This window comes from Ranitomeya imitator, chromosome 6 (genome assembly GCF_032444005.1).
Source record: "Ranitomeya imitator isolate aRanImi1 chromosome 6, aRanImi1.pri, whole genome shotgun sequence".
Classification (NCBI taxonomy): domain Eukaryota; kingdom Metazoa; phylum Chordata; class Amphibia; order Anura; family Dendrobatidae; genus Ranitomeya; species Ranitomeya imitator.
In genome coordinates, this window is record NC_091287.1 from 482356051 (window position 1) to 482373551 (window position 17501).

Consider the following 17501-nt stretch of genomic DNA (forward strand, 5'->3'; position numbering starts at 1 on the left):
TTGGGTTTTTCCTATTTCTAGTCCTTTTATTTCCACAAGGTATAAACCGCTTACACTGCCTATTAAGGATGTTCTTAAACATTTCCCATTTATTATCTGTATTCTTATTTCTGAGGATATTGTCCCAGTCTACCAGATTAAGGGCATCTCTAAGCTGGTCAAACTTTGCCTTCCTAAAGTTCAGTGTTTTTGTGACTCCCTGACAAGTCCCCCTAGTGAAAGACAGGTGAAACTGTACAATATTGTGGTCGCTATTTCCTAGATGCCCGACCACCTGCATATTTGTTATTCTGTCAGGTCTATTAGATAGTATTAGGTCTAAAAGTGCTGCTCCTCTGGTTGGATTCTGCACCAATTGTGAAAGATAATTTTTCTTGGTTATTAGCAGAAACCTGTTGCCTTTATGGGTTTCACAGGTTTCTGTTTCCCAGTTAATATCCGGGTAGTTAAAGTCCCCCATAACCAGGACCTCATTATGGGTTGCAGCTTCATTTATCTGCTTTAGAAGTAGACTTTCCATGTTTTCTGTTATATTTGGGGGTTTGTAACAGACCCCAATGAGAATTTTGTTACCATTTTTCCCTCCATGAATTTCGACCCATATGGACTCGACATCCTCATTTCCTTCGCTAATATCCTCCCTTAAAGTGGACTTTAGACAAGACTTTACATAGAGACAAACCCCTCCTCCTCTCCGATTTTTACGATCCTTTCTAAACAGACTGTAACCCTGTAAGTTAACTGCCCAGTCATAGCTTTCATCTAACCATGTCTCGGTTATTCCCACTATGTCAAAGTTACCTGTAGATATTTCTGCTTCTAGTTCTTCCATCTTGTTTGTCAGGCTTCTGGCATTTGCAAGCATGCAGTTTAGAGGATTTTGTTTTGTTCCAATCTCCTCGCTGTGGATTGTTTTAGAAATGTTCTTACCTCCCTTCTGAGTATGTTTTCCTGGATCTTCTTTGTTCAAGTCTAATGTTTTTCTTCCCGTCCCCTCTTCTTCTAGTTTAACGCCCTCCTGATGAGTGTAGCGAGTCTTCTGGCGAATGTGTGTTTCCCAGGTATGTTGAGGTGTAGTCCGTCTCTGGCGAGGAGTCCATCGTACAAGTAATTCACACCGTGGTCCAGGAATCCGAATCCTTGTTGTCTGCACCATCGTCTTAGCCAGTTGTTTGCATCAAGGATCCTGTTCCATCTCCTGGTGCCATGCCCGTCTACTGGAAGGATAGAAGAAAAAACTACCTGTGCATCCAGTTCCTTTACTTTCTTCCCCAACTCTTCAAAGTCTTTGCAGATTGTCGGTAGGTCCTTCCTTGCCGTGTCATTGGTGCCAACATGTATCAGAAGAAATGGGTGGACGTCCTTGGAGTTGAAGAGCTTTGGTATCCTATCTGTCACATCCTTGATCATCACACCTGGAAGGCAGCATACTTCTCTTGCAGTTATGTCCGGTCTGCAGATGGCTGCTTCTGTGCCTCTCAGTAGTGAGTCTCCCACCACCACCACTCTTCGTTGCTTCTTGGCTGTACTTTTTGCTGTCACTTGTTGCTGTGTGCCCTTTTCTTTTTTGCTTGCTGGTATTGCTTCATCCTTAGGTGTGCCATCTTCATCCTCTACAAAGATTTGATATCGGTTCTTCAGTTGTGTGGTTGGTGATTTCTCCATGGTCTTCTTGCTTCTTTTGGTCACATGCTTCCACTCATCTGCTTTTGGAGGTTCTCTGACACTTTTTTCACCTTCTGTGACCAGTAGAGATGCTTCTGTTCTGTCTAGAAAGTCTTCATTCTCTTTGATGAGTTTCAAAGTTGCTATTCTTTCTTCCAGACCCCGCACCTTTTCTTCTAAAAGGGCCACTAGTCTACACTTCTGACAGGTGAAATTTAATTCTTCTTCTGGTCGATCTGTGAACATGTAGCACATGCTGCAGCTCACCATTTAGGTTGTCACATCTGCCATGTTGCTCCTAGATCCTGCTGACTTGCTGTGTGTTTTCCTTCTTGTGTAATCTACGCAGCCAAGATCTCTTGCAATAATGTCCTACAGGTTTGGTGATTCTTTCCAAGCAGCTGGTCCCGGCTGTACCCACCGATCTTCTAGCTTAGGGAGACTCTTCGCTTTCCCAGAAGGCACCTGGAATATGCAAATTAGCCTCCTCAAGCTTGAATCCCTGGTTTTCGCTTGAATCCCTTGTTTTACAGTACCATATAACGATTGTTATTTTCTTTAGATTTTCCAAAAAATGAGGAAGTCTGGTGGAAGAGCCCGTGGGCGGTGGTTGCCAGCTGGTACTGATGGTGGTGGTGGTGCATCTGGTGGTAGTGGCAAAAGCACAATAGCACCTAAGGCTGGAGGTGTTGAGCCAGCGTCATCGTCTGGCTACACAAGGCCTCAAAGGCTCCCTTATCTGGGAGTAAGAAAACAGCTTTTAAAGCCGGACCAGCAGGAAAAAGTTTTGGCTTTCCTTGCTGACTCAGCCTCTAGCTCTTTCGCCTCCTCTTCAGAAAGTTCCAAATATAAAAACAGCGAGTCGTCAGTGGATGCTCCCGGTCAGGAACAAGACGCTTCCTTGTGTCCTTCACCCGAACCAAAAGTGAAGGATGCGTCAGGCAACACTACAGGTTGCTCCATGGAGCTCTTTACACATACCGTGCCTGGGTTAGAAAGGGAAATTGTTAACTGCCCATTACAAGATGAATCGGAAATGGAGTACACTGATGCACAGCCACAGTTAAATTATTATGCTGTTCCATTGACTCAGATCACTACATTGCCCTCACAGTGTACTGAGCCAGAATCTGACCCTGATGAAACTATGGTGCCCCGTCCCGAACGCTATAGCACCTTACACGGTGATACAGAGGAAGGTGCACATGACATTGAAGAGGAGGTGATACAAGAACCAGTTGTTGACCCAGATTGGCAGCCATTGGGGGAAGAGGGTGTCGCTGCCAGTAGCTCAGAAGCGGAGGAGGATGATCCGCAGCAGCCATCTACATTGCAACTAGGGTTGAGCGACTTTTAGTTTTTTAGGGTCGAGTCGGATTTCGCGAAACCCGACTATCTCAAAAGTCGAGTCGAGTGAAATCGGCCGATTATCGCGAAAAGTCGGGGCTCAACCGAAACACGAAACCCAATGCAAGTCAATGGGGAAGCATAGTTGGCAGTGTGTTATGGACCTGGTGGTTAGGAGCACCCGAAATGACCTGATGGTTAAACCGATAAAGGACAAGCTCTGGGAAGTGGGAACTCTGCTGAACGCAATCCCTAATCCTATCACACAACTAGAAATAGCCGTGGAGCGTACCTGACATGGCCTAGACGCCTCGACACAGCCTAAGAACTAGCTAGCCCTAGAGATAGAAAATAAAGCCTACCTTGCCTCAGAGAAATTCCCCAAAGGAAAAGGCAGCCCCCCACAAATATTAACTGTGAGTTAAGATGAAAGTCACAAACACAGAAATGAAACAGGTTTTAGCAAAGGGAGGCCAGACTAACTAAACAGACAGAGGATAGGAAAGGAATCTTTGCGGTCAGCACAAAAAACTACAAAAGACCACGCAGAGTGTGCAAAAAGACCCCCGCACCGACTCACAGTGCGGAGGTGCCACTCTGCATCCCAGAGCTTCCAGCTAGCAAAGCAAAATCATGAAAGCAAGCTGGACAAGAGAACAATGAACAGAAAATAACAATCGGGGACTTAGCTTCTTGCAGGAAGAGACAGGTCACCAGAAAGATCCAAGAGCGAACTGAACCAGTACAGGAACATTGACAGCTGGCATGGAGTAACGATCTGAGTGGAGTTAAATAGAGAAGCCAGCCTAAGAATAACCTAGGTCACCTGTGGAAGGAACCTCAGAACCAGCAACTCCACTCACAGCCACCAGAGGGACTCCACGGACAGAACTCACCGAAGTACCATTCATGACCACCGGAGGGAGTTCGATAACAGAATTCACAACAGTACCCCCCCCCTTGAGGAGGGGTCACCGAACCCTCACCAGAACCCCCAGGCCGATCAGGACGAGCCAAATGAAAGGCACGAACCAGATCGGCAGCATGAACATCAGAGGCAACAACCCAGGAATTATCTTCCTGACCATAACCCTTCCACTTGACCAGATACTGGAGTTTCCGTCTCGAAATACGAGAATCCAAAATCTTCTCCACCACATACTCCAGCTCCCCCTCGACCAACACCGGGGCAGGGGGGTCGACGGAGGGAACCATAGGCGCCACATATCTCCGCAACAACAACCTATGGAACACATTATGGATGGCAAAAGAAGCTGGAAGGGCCAAACGAAATGACACAGGATTGAGAACCTCAGAAATCTTATAAGGGCCAATGAAACGAGGCTTAAATTTAGGAGAGGAAACCTTCATAGGAACATAACGAGACGACAACCAAACCAAATCCCCAACACAAAGTCGGGGACCAACACAGCGACGGCGGTTAGCGAAACGTTGAGCCTTCTCCTGGGACAATGTCAAATTGTCCACTACGTGAGTCCAAATTTGCTGCAACCTGTCCACCACAGAATCTAGACCAGGACAATCCAAAGGCTCAACCTGCCCTGAAGAAAAACGAGGATGGAAACCAGAATTACAGAAAAAAGGCGAAACCAAAGTAGCCGAGCTGGCCCGATTATTAAGGGCGAACTCAGCCAAAGGCAAGAAGGACACCCAATCATCCTGATCAGCAGAAACAAAACATCTCAGATATGTTTCCAAAGTCTGATTGGTTCGTTCAGTTGGGCCATTTGTCTGAGGATGGAAAGCCGAAGAAAAAGACAAATCAATGCCCATCTTAGCACAAAAGGACCGCCAAAACCTTGAAACAAACTGGGAACCTCTGTCCGAGACGATGTTCTCCAGAATGCCATGCAAACGAACCACATGCTGGAAAAACAATGGCACCAAATCGGAGGAGGAAGGCAATTTAGACAAGGGTACCAAATGGACCATCTTAGAGAAGCGATCACAAACCACCAAGATGACCGACATCCTTTGAGAGACAGGGAGATCTGAAATAAAATCCATGGAAATATGCGTCCAGGGCCTCTTCGGGACCGGCAAGGGCAAAAGCAACCCACTGGCACGAGAACAGCAGGGCTTAGCCCGAGCACACATCCCACAGGACTGCACAAAAGAACGCACATCCCGTGACAAGGAAGGCCACCAAAAGGATCTAGCCACCAAATCTCTGGTACCAAAGATTCCAGGATGACCAGCCAACACCGAACAATGAACCTCAGAGATAACTCTACTAGTCCATCTATCAGGGACAAACAGTTTCTCCGCTGGACAACGGTCAGGTCTATCAGCCTGAAACTTCTGCAGCACCCGCCACAAATCAGGGGAGATGGCGGACAAAATTACCCCCTCTTTGAGAATACCAGCCGGCTCAGGAACATCCGGAGAGTCAGGCACAAAGCTCCTTGAAAGGGCATCAGCCTTCACATTCTTTGAGCCCGGAAGGTATGAAACCACAAAATTGAAACGGGAGAAAAACAGCGACCATCGAGCCTGTCTAGGATTCAACCGTTTGGCAGACTCGAGATAAGTCAAATTCTTGTGATCCGTCAAGACCACCACACGATGCTTGGCTCCTTCAAGCCAATGTCGCCACTCCTCGAATGCCCACTTCATAGCCAACAGCTCTCGATTGCCAACATCATAATTGCGCTCAGCAGGCGAGAACTTTCTAGAAAAGGAAGCACATGGTTTCATCACCGAGTCATCCGAACTTCTTTGAGACAAAACAGCCCCTGCTCCAATCTCAGAAGCATCAACCTCGACCTGAAACGGGAGCGAAACATCTGGCTGACACAACACAGGGGCAGTAGAAAAACGACGCTTCAACTCCTGAAAAGCCTCAACGGCCGCAGAGGACCAATTGACCACATCAGCACCTTTCTTGGTCAAATCAGTCAACGGTTTAACAACACTAGAAAAATTAGCGATGAAGCGACGGTAAAAATTAGCAAAGCCCAGGAACTTCTGCAGGCTCTTCACAGATGTGGGCTGAGTCCAATCATAAATGGCCTGAACTTTAACAGGGTCCATCTCGATAGTAGAAGGGGAAAAAAATGAAACCCAAAAATGAAACCTTCTGAACCCCAAAGAGACATTTAGACCCCTTCACAAACAAGGAATTCGCACAAAGGACCTGGAACACCATTCTGACCTGCTTCACATGAGACTCCCAGTCATCCGAAAAGACCAAAATATCATCCAAATATACAATCATGAATCTATCCAGGTACTTTCGGAAGATGTCATGCATAAAGGACTGATACACAGATGGAGCATTAGAAAGCCCGAATGGCATCACCAGGTAATCAAAATGGCCCTCCGACGATTTAAATGCTGTTTTCCATTCATTGCCCTGTTTAATACGCACAAGATTATACGCCCCTCGGAGATCTATCTTGGTGAACCAACTAGCCCCCTTAATCCGAGCAAACAAATCAGACAGTAGCGGCAAAGGGTACTGAAATTTGACCGTGATCTTATTAAGAAGGCGGTAATCAATACAAGGTCTCAAAGAACCATCCTTCTTGGCCACAAAAAAGAACCCTGCTCTCAACGGTGATGACGACGGGCGAATATGCCCTTTCTCCAAGGACTCCTTTATATAACTCCGCATAGCGGCGTGTTCTGGCACAGATAAATTGAACAGTCGACCCTTAGGAAACTTACTACCAGGAATCAAATTAATAGCACAATCACAATCCCTATGAGGAGGTAGGGCACCGGATTTGGGCTCATCAAATACATCCCGGTAATCCGACAAAAACTCAGGGACTTCAGAAGGAGTGGAAGACGAAATTGACAGCAATGGAACATCACCATGTACCCCTTGACAACCCCAGCTGGACACAGACATTGATTTCCAATCCAATACTGGGTTGTGGACCTGTAGCCATGGCAACCCCAAAACGACCACATCATGCAGATTATGTAACACCAAAAAGCGAATATCCTCCTGATGTGCAGGAGCCATGCACATGGTCAAATGAGTCCAGTACTGAGGCTTATTCTTGGCCAAAGGCGTAGCATCAATTCCTCTCAATGGAATAGGATACTGCAAGGGCTCCAAGAAAAAACCACAGCGCCTAGCATACTCCAAGTCCATCAAATTCAGGGCAGCGCCTGAATCCACAAATGCCATAACAGAATAGGACGACAAAGAGCAAATCAGAGTAACGGACAAAAGAAATTTAGACTGTACAGTACCAATGGTGGCAGACCTAGCGAACCGCCTAGTGCGCTTAGGACAATTGGAAATAGCATGAGTGGAGTCACCACAGTAAAAACACAGCCCATTCCGACGTCTGTGTTCTTGCTGTTCAGCTCTGGTCAAAGTCCTATCGCATTGCATGGGCTCAGGCCTGTGCTCAGAGAGTACCGCCAAATGGTGCACAGCTTTGCGCTCACGCAAACGCCGATCGATCTGAAAGGCCAAGGACATAGACTCATTCAGACCAGCAGGCATGGGAAATCCCACCATAGTATCCTTAAGGGTTTCCGAAAGACCCCTTCTGAAAATTGCCGCCAGGGCACACTCATTCCACTGAGTAAGCACAGACCACTTTCTAAACTTCTGACAATATACCTCCGCTTCATCCTGACCCTGACACAAAGCCAGCAAGATTTTCTCTGCCTGATCCACTGAATTTGGTTCATCATAAAGCAATCCAAGCGCCAGAAAAAATGCATCAACATCACGCAATGCAGGATCTCCTGGCGCAAGGGAAAATACCCAGTCTTGAGGGTCGCCATGCAAAAAAGAAATAATAATTTTCACTTGTTGAACGGAATTACCAGAGGAGCGGGGTTTCAAAGCAAGAAACAGTTTACAATTATTTTTGAAATTCAAAAACTTAGATCTATCCCCAGAAAACAAATCAGGAATTGGAATTCTAGGTTCTAACATCGGATTCTGAACTACAAAATCTTGAATGCTTTGTACCCTTGCAGTGAGATGATCCACACAAGAGGACAGATCTTGAATGTCCATATCTACACCTGTGTCCTGAACCACCCAAAGGTAAAGGGGAAAAGAGAGACAAAACACACTGCAAAGAAAAAAAATGGTCTCAGAACTTCTCTTATCCCTCTATTGAGATGCATTAACACTTTTGGGCCAGCTGTACTGTTATGAACCTGGTGGTTAGGAGCACCCGAAATGACCTGATGGTTAAACCAATAAAGGACAAGCTCTGGGAAGTGGGAACTCTGCTGACCGCAATCCCTAATCCTATCACACAACTAGAAATAGCCGTGGAGCGTACCTGACATGGCCTAGACGCCTCGACACAGACTAAGAACTAGCTAGCCCTAGAGATAGAAAATAAAGCCTACCTTGAGGCCCCTTCACATTAAGCGACGCTGCAGCGATACCGACAACGATCCGGATCGCTGCAGCGTCGCTGTTTGGTCGCTGGAGAGCTGTCACACAGACCGCTCTCCAGCGACCAACGATGCCGGTAACCAGGGTAAACATCGGGTAACTAAGCGCAGGGCCGCGCTTAGTAACCCGATGTTTACCCTGGTTACCATCCTAAAAGTAAAAAAAACAAACAGTACATACTTACCTACCGCTGTCTGTCCCTGGCGCTGTGCTTCTCTGCACTCCTCCTGTACTGTCTGTGTGAGCACAGCGGCCGGAAAGCAGAGCGGTGACGTCACCGCTCTGCTTTCCGGCTGACCGACGCTCACAGCCAGTGCAGGAGGAGAGCAGAGCACAGCGCCGGAGACAGACAGCGGTAGGTAAGTATGTACTGTTTGTTTTTTTACTTTTAGGATGGTAACCAGGGTAAACATCGGGTTACTAAGCGCGGCCCTGCGCTTAGTTACCCGATGTTTACCCTGGTTACCAGTGAAGACATCGCTGGATCGGTGTCACACACGCCGATCCAGCGATGTCCGCGGGAGATCCAGCGACGAAATAAAGTTCTGGATTTTCTTCAGCGACCAACGATCTCCCAGCAGGGGCCTGATCGTTGGTCGCTGTCACACATAACGATATCGTTGCTACATCACAAAATGCAACGATATCGTTAACAATATCGTTATGTGTGAAGGTACCTTTGTCTCAGAGAAATTTCCCCAAAGGAAAAGGCAGCCCCCCACAAATATTAACTGTGAGTTAAGATGAAAGTCACAAACACAGAAATGAAACAGGTTTTAGCAAAGGGAGGCCAGACTAACTAAACAGACAGAGGATAGGAAAGGAATCTTTGCGGTCAGCACAAAAAACTACAAAAGACCACGCAGAGTGTGCAAAAAGACCCCCGCACCGACTCACAGTGTGGAGGTGCCACTCTGCATCCCAGAGCTTCCAGCTAGCAAAGCAAAATCATGAAAGCAAGCTGGACAAGAGAACAATGAACAGAAAATAACAATCGGGGACTTAGCTTCTTGCAGGAAGAGACAGGTCACCAGAAAGATCCAAGAGCGAACTGAACCAGTACAGGAACATTGACAGCTGGCATGGAGTAACGATCTGAGTGGAGTTAAATAGAGAAGCCAGCCTAAGAATAACCTAGGTCACCTGTGGAAGGAACCTCAGAACCAGCAACTCCACTCACAGCCACCAGAGGGACTCCACGGACAGAACTCACCGAAGTACCATTCATGACCACCGGAGGGAGTTCGATAACAGAATTCACAACAGCAGTGAGTGGAGGCCAGGAAAACACCTACAGTGCCCATTTTAATGGCAAAAACATCCATTCTTGTTACTGAAGCTTGTCAATCTTAATTTACCTTATAATAATAGTTAAGCATTGGAAATTGGGGGTCATTTGGCTAAAGTTGTGGGGGGTAGGGCTGGTTCAAGTATTTAGTGGGCCCAGGAAATGTGGACCACGTCACGGCAGTGGAGCAGGGAGAGGTAAGTATTTCCACTTTGCAAGTGCTGTGATCCCGAGCAAGCAAGGGGGGCCCACTCGTTGGCACTGGCACAGGGCCCCTCAAAGTACGGCGATGTGTTTGCACGGCGGGGGCACCTCCAACCGGCAGCGACACTTTTGCGTACTATGAGGGGCCCTGTGCCAGTGACATCTCCAACGAGTATTCCCCCCCACCTGATGAAGGAACCTGCACTTTCATCTGCACCTTCCTCTTTGTCCCCGTGTAAGGTGGTATGGTATGCGGGAAGGGGAACCTGACTTTCAGCAGGGTCACATTCTGGCTGTGTAGCGTTCACGGGGAATGTAGCATTCTGGGTCAATGTACCAGCAGACTCTTCTATCACTGGCTGGGCAATGGGCAGGATGAGGAGGAAACACAGATATAGGCCCAAATAATAAAGTGGGCTAAATGCAGTTCAAAATTGGTAACAGGACTAACCAGGGGGCATTGCTTTGTTCAGTGGAGGACAACTGTAATGACAGGCTGACACAGTGAGTAGGCCCAAATCAGTAAGTAGGCTACATGCAGTTCAAAATTGTTAACAGAAGTAAACAGGCGGCACTGGTTTGTTCAGTGGAGGAGAACATCAAGGAGTGGCAGACACCGTCAGTAGGGCCAACAAAACAAGTAGGCCAAATGCAGTGTTATATTAAAAACAATTTAACGAGAGCCTGAAGATAGAAGCTAGGGAAAGGCAACCTGGAGAACGCCTTGGAGCGGAAGACACCGTTTGTAGAACCCAGACCCAACTTGTAGGCCTAATGCAGTGTTGTTTCAACAACTACTTAACAAGAGCTTCAAGATAGAAGCTAGGGAGAGGCAACCTGGAGAACACCTTGGAGCGGCAGACACCGTCTCTATAACCCAGACCCAACTTGTAGGCCTAATGCAGTGTTGTTTCAACAACAACTTAACAAGAGCTTCAAGATACAAGCTAGGGAGAGGCAACCTGGAGAACACCTTGGAGCGGCAGACACCGTCTCTACAACCCAGACCCAACTTGTAGGCCTAATGCAGTGTTGTTTCAACAACTACTTAACAAGAGCTTCAAGATAGAAGCTAGGGAGGGGCAACCTGGAGAACACCTTGGAGCGGCAGACACCGTCTCTACAACCCAGACCCAACTTGTAGGCCTAATGCAGTGTTGTTTCAACAACTACTTAACAAGAGCTTCAAGATAGAAGCTAGGGAGAGGCAACCTAGAGAACACCTTTGAGCGGCAGACACCGTCTCTACAACCCAGACCCAACATGTAGGCCTAATTGTTATGATCTGGTGGTTTAGGAGCAACATGGGATGAGCTCTGAAGGAAGTGGTATCTGTACTGACCGCAGTCCCTAAGCTCAACACAACACTAGAAGTAGCCGTGGGATGCTCCTAACACTCCCTAGGCACCTCGTCACAGCCTGAGAACTAACTACCCCTAAAGATAGAAACAGGAAAACTATCTTGCCTCAGAGAAAATCCCCAAAGGATAGATAGCCCCCCACAAGAAATGACTGTGAGTGGAGAGGGAAAAGACATACACAGAATGAAACTAGGATGAGCATAGGAGGCCAGTCTAGCTAGATAGGACAGGATGGAATACTGTGCGGTCAGTATAAAACACTACAAAAAATCCACACAGAATTTACAAAAAATCTCCACACCTGACTAAAGGTGTGGAGGGTAAATCTGCTTCCCAGAGCTTCCAGCATCACAGAATTAATTCATACTGACAGGCTGGACAAACATAGAAAGCACAGAACTGATAAGTCCACAACCTGTGGACAGAAAAGAGCAAGCAAGGACTTAGCTTTGCTGAACTGGTCAGTATAACAGGGAAATCCAAAGAGATGTGAATCCAACCAGGAACCATTGACAAGTGGCACAAGCTGAAGGAAAGAGCCAGTCTAAATAGCCGAGCAGAGAAGACAATCAGTGGAAGCAGCTGCTGACAGCTAAATCCAAAGAGCAGCCATTCCACTTAAAACCACCGGAGGGAGCCCAAGAGCAGAACTCACAAAAGAGCCACTTACAACCACCGGAGGGAGCCCAAGAGCGGAATTCACAACAGTACCCCCCCCCTTGAGGAGGGGTCACTGAACCCTCACCAGAGCCCCCAGGCCGATCAGGACGAGCCAAGTGAAAAGCACGAACCAAATCGGTGGCATGGACATCGGAGGCAACAACCCAAGAATTATCCTCATGGCCATAACCCTTCCACTTGACAAGATACTGAAGCCTCCGCCTCAAAAAACGAGAATCCAAAATTTTCTCAACCTCATATTCCAACTCTCCCTCAACCAACACCGGGGCAGGAGGATCAACTGAGGGAACAACGGGCACCACATATCTCCGCAACAAAGATCTATGGAAAACATTATGAATGGCAAAAGAGGCTGGAAGAGCCAAATGAAAAGACACCGGATTAATAATTTCAGAAATTTTATAATATATAAATAATATAAATATAAATAATAATAATAAATATATATAAACCGAGGCTTAAACTTAGGGGAAGAAACTTTCATAGGAACATGACGAGAAGACAACCAAACCAAATCCCCCACACGAAGCCGGGGACCAACACACCGACGGCGGTTAGCAAAACATTGAGCCCTATCCTGAGACAACGTCAAATTGTCCACCACATGAGTCCAAATCTGCTGCAGCCTGTCCACCACAGAATCCACACCAGGACAATCAGAGGGCTCAACCTGCCCAGAAGAAAAACGAGGATGAAAACCAAAATTACAAAAGAAAGGTGAAACCAAAGTAGCCAAACTAGCCCGATTATTAAGGGCAAACTCGGCCAACGGCAAGAAAGCCACCCAATCATCCTGATCAACAGACACAAAGCATCTCAAAATAGGTCTCCAAGGTCTGATTAGTTCGCTCAGTTTGGCCATTAGTCTGAGGATGAAACGCCGAAGAAAAAGACAAATCAATGCCCATCCTAGCACAAAAGGCCCGCCAAAACCTAGAGACAAACTGAGAACCTCTGTCAGACACAATATTCTCCGGAATGCCATGCAAATGAACCACATGCTGAAAAAACAATGGAACCAAATCTGAGGAGGAAGGCAACTTAGGCAATGGTACCAGATGGACCATTTTAGAGAACTGGTCACAAACAGCCCAGATAACAGACATCTTCTGGGAAACAGGAAGATCCGAAATAAAATCCATGGAAATATGCGTCCAGGGCCTCTCAGGGACCGGCAAAGGCAAAAGCAACCCACTAGCGTGGGAACAGCAAGGCTTGGCTCGGGCACAAGTCCCACAGGACTGCACAAAGCACGCACATTGCGCGACAAGGAAGGCCACCAAAAGGACCTAGCAACCAAATCTCTGGTACCAAAAATCCCAGGATGACCATCCAACACTGAACAATGAACCTCAGAAATCACCTTACTTGTCCATCCATCAGGAACAAACAGCTTCCCAACTGGACAGCGGTCAGGCCTATCAGCCTGAAATTCCCAAAGCACCCGCCGCAAATCAGGGGAGATGGCAGAAAGAATTACCCCTTCCTTAAGAATGCCAACCTGCTCAAGGACTCCAGGAGAATCAGGCGAAAAACTCCTAAAGAGGGCATCAGCCTTAATATTCTTAGAACCCAGAAGATACGAAACCACAAAATCAAAACAGGAAAAAAACAATGACCATCGAGCCTGTCTAGGATTCAGCCGTTTGGCAGACTCGAGGTAAATCAGATTCTTATGATTAGTCAAGACCACAATACGGCGCTTAGCTCCCTCAAGCCAATGTCGCCACTCCTCAAACGCCCACTTCATAGCCAACAACTCCCGATTGCCGACATCATAATTGTGTTCCGCAGGTGAAAACTTTCTGGAAAAAAAAGCACACGGTTTCATCAAAGAACCATCAGAATCCCTCTGAGACAAAACGGCCCCTGCCCCAATCTCAGAAGCGTCAACCTCAACCTGAAAAGGAAGAGAAACATCCGGCTGACGCAACACAGGGGCAGAAATAAATCGGCGTTTAAGCTCCCGAAAGGCCTCAACAGCCGCAGAGGACCAATTCGTCACATCAGCGCCTTTCTTTGTCAAATCAGTAAGGGGCTTAACCACACTGGAAAAGTTGGCAATTAAACGGCGATAGAAATTAGCAAAGCCCAAAAATTTTTGAAGGCTCTTCACAGATATGGGTTGAATGCAGTCATGAATAGCTTGGACCTTAACAGGATCCATTTCCATAGACGAGGGAGAAAAAATAAAACCCAAAAAAAGAGACCTTCTGAACTCCGAATAGGCACTTAGACCCCTTCACAAAAAAAGCATTATCACGAAGGATCTGGAACACCATCCTGACCTGCTTCACTCCCAATCATCGGAAAAAATCAAAATATCATCCAAATATACAACCATGAATTTATCAAGATAATTGCGGAAAATATCATGCATGAAGGATTGGAACACAGATGGAGACCCAACTTGTAGGCCTAATGCAGTGTTGTTTCAACAACTACTTAACAAGAGCTTCAAGATAGAAGCTAGGGAGAGGCAACCTGGAGAACACCTTGGAGCGGAAGACACCGTTTGTAGAACCCAGACCCAACTTGTAGGCCTAATGCAGTGTTGTTTCAACAACTACTTAACAAGAGCTTCAAGATAGAAGTTAGGGAGAGGCAACCTGGAGAACACCTTGGAGCGGCAGACACCGTCTCTAGAACCCAGACCCAACTTGTAGGCCTAATGCAGTGTTGTTTCAACAACTACTTAACGAGAGCTTCAAGATAGAAGCTAGGGAGAGGCAACCTGGAAAACACCTTGGAGCGGCAGACACCGTCTCTACAACCCAGACCCAACTTGTAGGCCTAATGCAGTTTTGTTTCAACAACTACTTAACAAGAGCTTCAAAATAGAAGCTAGGGAGAGGCAACCTGGAGAACACCTTGGAGCGGCAGACACCGTCTCTACAACCCAGACGCAACTTGTAGGCCAAATGCAGTGTAATATTAACAACTACTTAACGAGAGCCTGAAAATGGAAGTTCAGGACAGGAAACCAGGAGAACAGCACGGAGCGGCATACACCGTTAGTAGGCCCCAACCCAACTAGTAGGCCAAATGCAGTGTAATATTAACAACTACTTAACGAGAGCCTGAAAATGGAATTTCAGGACAGGAAACCAGGAGAACAGCACGGAGCGGCATACACCGTTAGTAGGCCCCAACCCAAGTAGTAGGCCAAATGCAGTGTAATATTAACAACTACTTAAAAAGAGCCTGAAAATGGAATTTCAGGACAGGAAACCAGGAGAACAGCACGGAGCGGCATACACCGTTAGTAGGCCCCAACCCAACTAGTAGGCCAAATGCAGTGTAATATTAACAACTACTTAACGAGAGCCTAAAAATGGAATTTCAGGACAGGAAACCAGGAGAACAGCAAGGAGCGGCATACACCGTTAGTAGGCCCCAACCCAAGTAGTAGGCCAAATGCAGTGTAATATTAACAACTACTTAACGAGAGCCTGAAAATGGAATTTCAGGACAGGAAACCAGGAGAACAGCACGGAGCGGCATACACCGTTAGTAGGCCCCAACCCAACTAGTTGGCCAAATGCAGTGTAATATTAACAACTACTTAACGAGAGCCTGAAAAGGGAATTTCAGGACAGGAAACCAGGAGAACAGCAAGGAGCGGCATACACCGTTAGTAGGCCCCAACCCAACTAGTAGGCCAAATGCTGTGTAATATTAACAACTACTTCATGAGAGCCTGAAGATCGAAGTTCAGGACAGGAAACCAGGAGAACACCTTGGAGCGGCAGACACTGTTAGTAGGCCCCAACCAAACTAGTAGCCCCACTGCAGTTTTAAAATTCCGATAGGCTGAAATCCTGACAATTGCAGGTCATTTTTTAAAGAGGACAGCTGTATTGAGTGGCACAGACAGACACTGCTAGTAGGCCTTACACCACAAAGTTGGCTCGACGCAGGTTTAAAAAAGGTTACATGGGTACACGGTCAGCATTGGTGTGGTCAGTGGAGGACAATTGGAAGGAGGGACCACAGACAGACTTAGTAGGCCTAAAATAAAAAAAGTAGGCTCTATGCACTTTTAAATAGGTTCCAGGGGTACACAGGCAGCATTGGTGTGGTCAGTGGAGGACTATTGGAAGGAGGGACCGCAGACAGATTTAGTAGGCCTAAAATAAAAAAAGTAGGCTCTATGTACTTTTAAATAGGTTCCAGGGGTACACAGGCAGCATTGGTGTAATCAGTGGAGGACTATTGGAAGGAGGGACCGCAGACAGACTTAGTAGGCCTAAAATAACAAAATAGGCTCAATACAGCTTCGATTATGTGGAAGGGGTACACAGGCAGCATTGGTGTGGTCAGCGGAGGACAATTGGAAGGAGTGTTTGACACAGTTAGTACTCCCAAAAAATAAATAGATGTTAATGTCTCGCAAAACAACAAAACAAAAAAAAAAAGGGTGGCATACTTAGGTACAGGGGTGGGATCCTCTGCTGACCTTCAGACATAGTAATTTGGCACCAAGTATTTACTGGTGTAAATATAGGACACGGCCCCTGACTATTTTAACTAGCATCATACATGTCAACATATTGGTATTGTCAGTGCCAGGCATTGAAGGATTTGAGCGCATAGACTGAACAGTGGTGGAGCTGTGAGAGATAATTTTGCAAATGGTAGAGCACTGTTTGAGCTGGGGGCGACACTCTCTTGCGGCCGGCGGTAAAGGCCCAGGGCCCCTCATGTTACAACGGTGTGTCTGACGTTGGGTGCGCACCACCACCGCCAGAGACACTTCATTGTACTATGAGGGACCCAGTGGCAGTGCCGTCGACCAAAAGTGGGCACACCCACCTCTTCAGACAAACGGCACTCTCACGGGTGCTTGCACCAAGTGGCGAGCCCACGGCCCCGTGGGGGGAGTTAGACCTTTTAGGGAGGTGTAAACATGTTGTATGCTGGACAAACGGCAGCTGCAAATTAAGAGATTGGAACAGTCAGTAAGACCAGTCCACAAGCTTGACCTTTTTATAGGAAAGCTAGGTGTCAGCCGGGAAAGGGGGGGCAAAATAATTAGAAATCCATGAGTGGTTCATTTTAATGAAGGTTAGATCATCAACATTTTGGGTAGCCAGACGAGTCCTTTTTTCGGTCAATATTGAACCTGCAGCACTGAATACTCTTTCTGATAGCACACTAGCTGCTGGGCAAGCAAGCTCCTGCAATGCATATTCGGCCAATTCAGGACAGGTGTCTATTTTGGATGCCCAGTAATCAAATGGGAATGACGGTTGAGGGAGAACATCGATAAGGGATGAAAAATAGTTAGTAACCATACTGGACAAATGTTGTCTCCTGTCACTTTGAATTGATGCTGCAGCACCTGTCCTGTCTGCGGTCATTGCGAAATCACTCCACAACCTGGTCAGAAAACCCCTCTGTCCAACGCCACTTCTGATTTGTGCACCTCTAACACCTCTGCCCTGTTGCCCCCTGCATCTCGTGTGAGAACCATCACCGGCGCTGTGTGCTGGGAATGCCTGAATCAAACGGTCTACAAGACTAGCTTGTTTGGTTGCCAATATTTGTT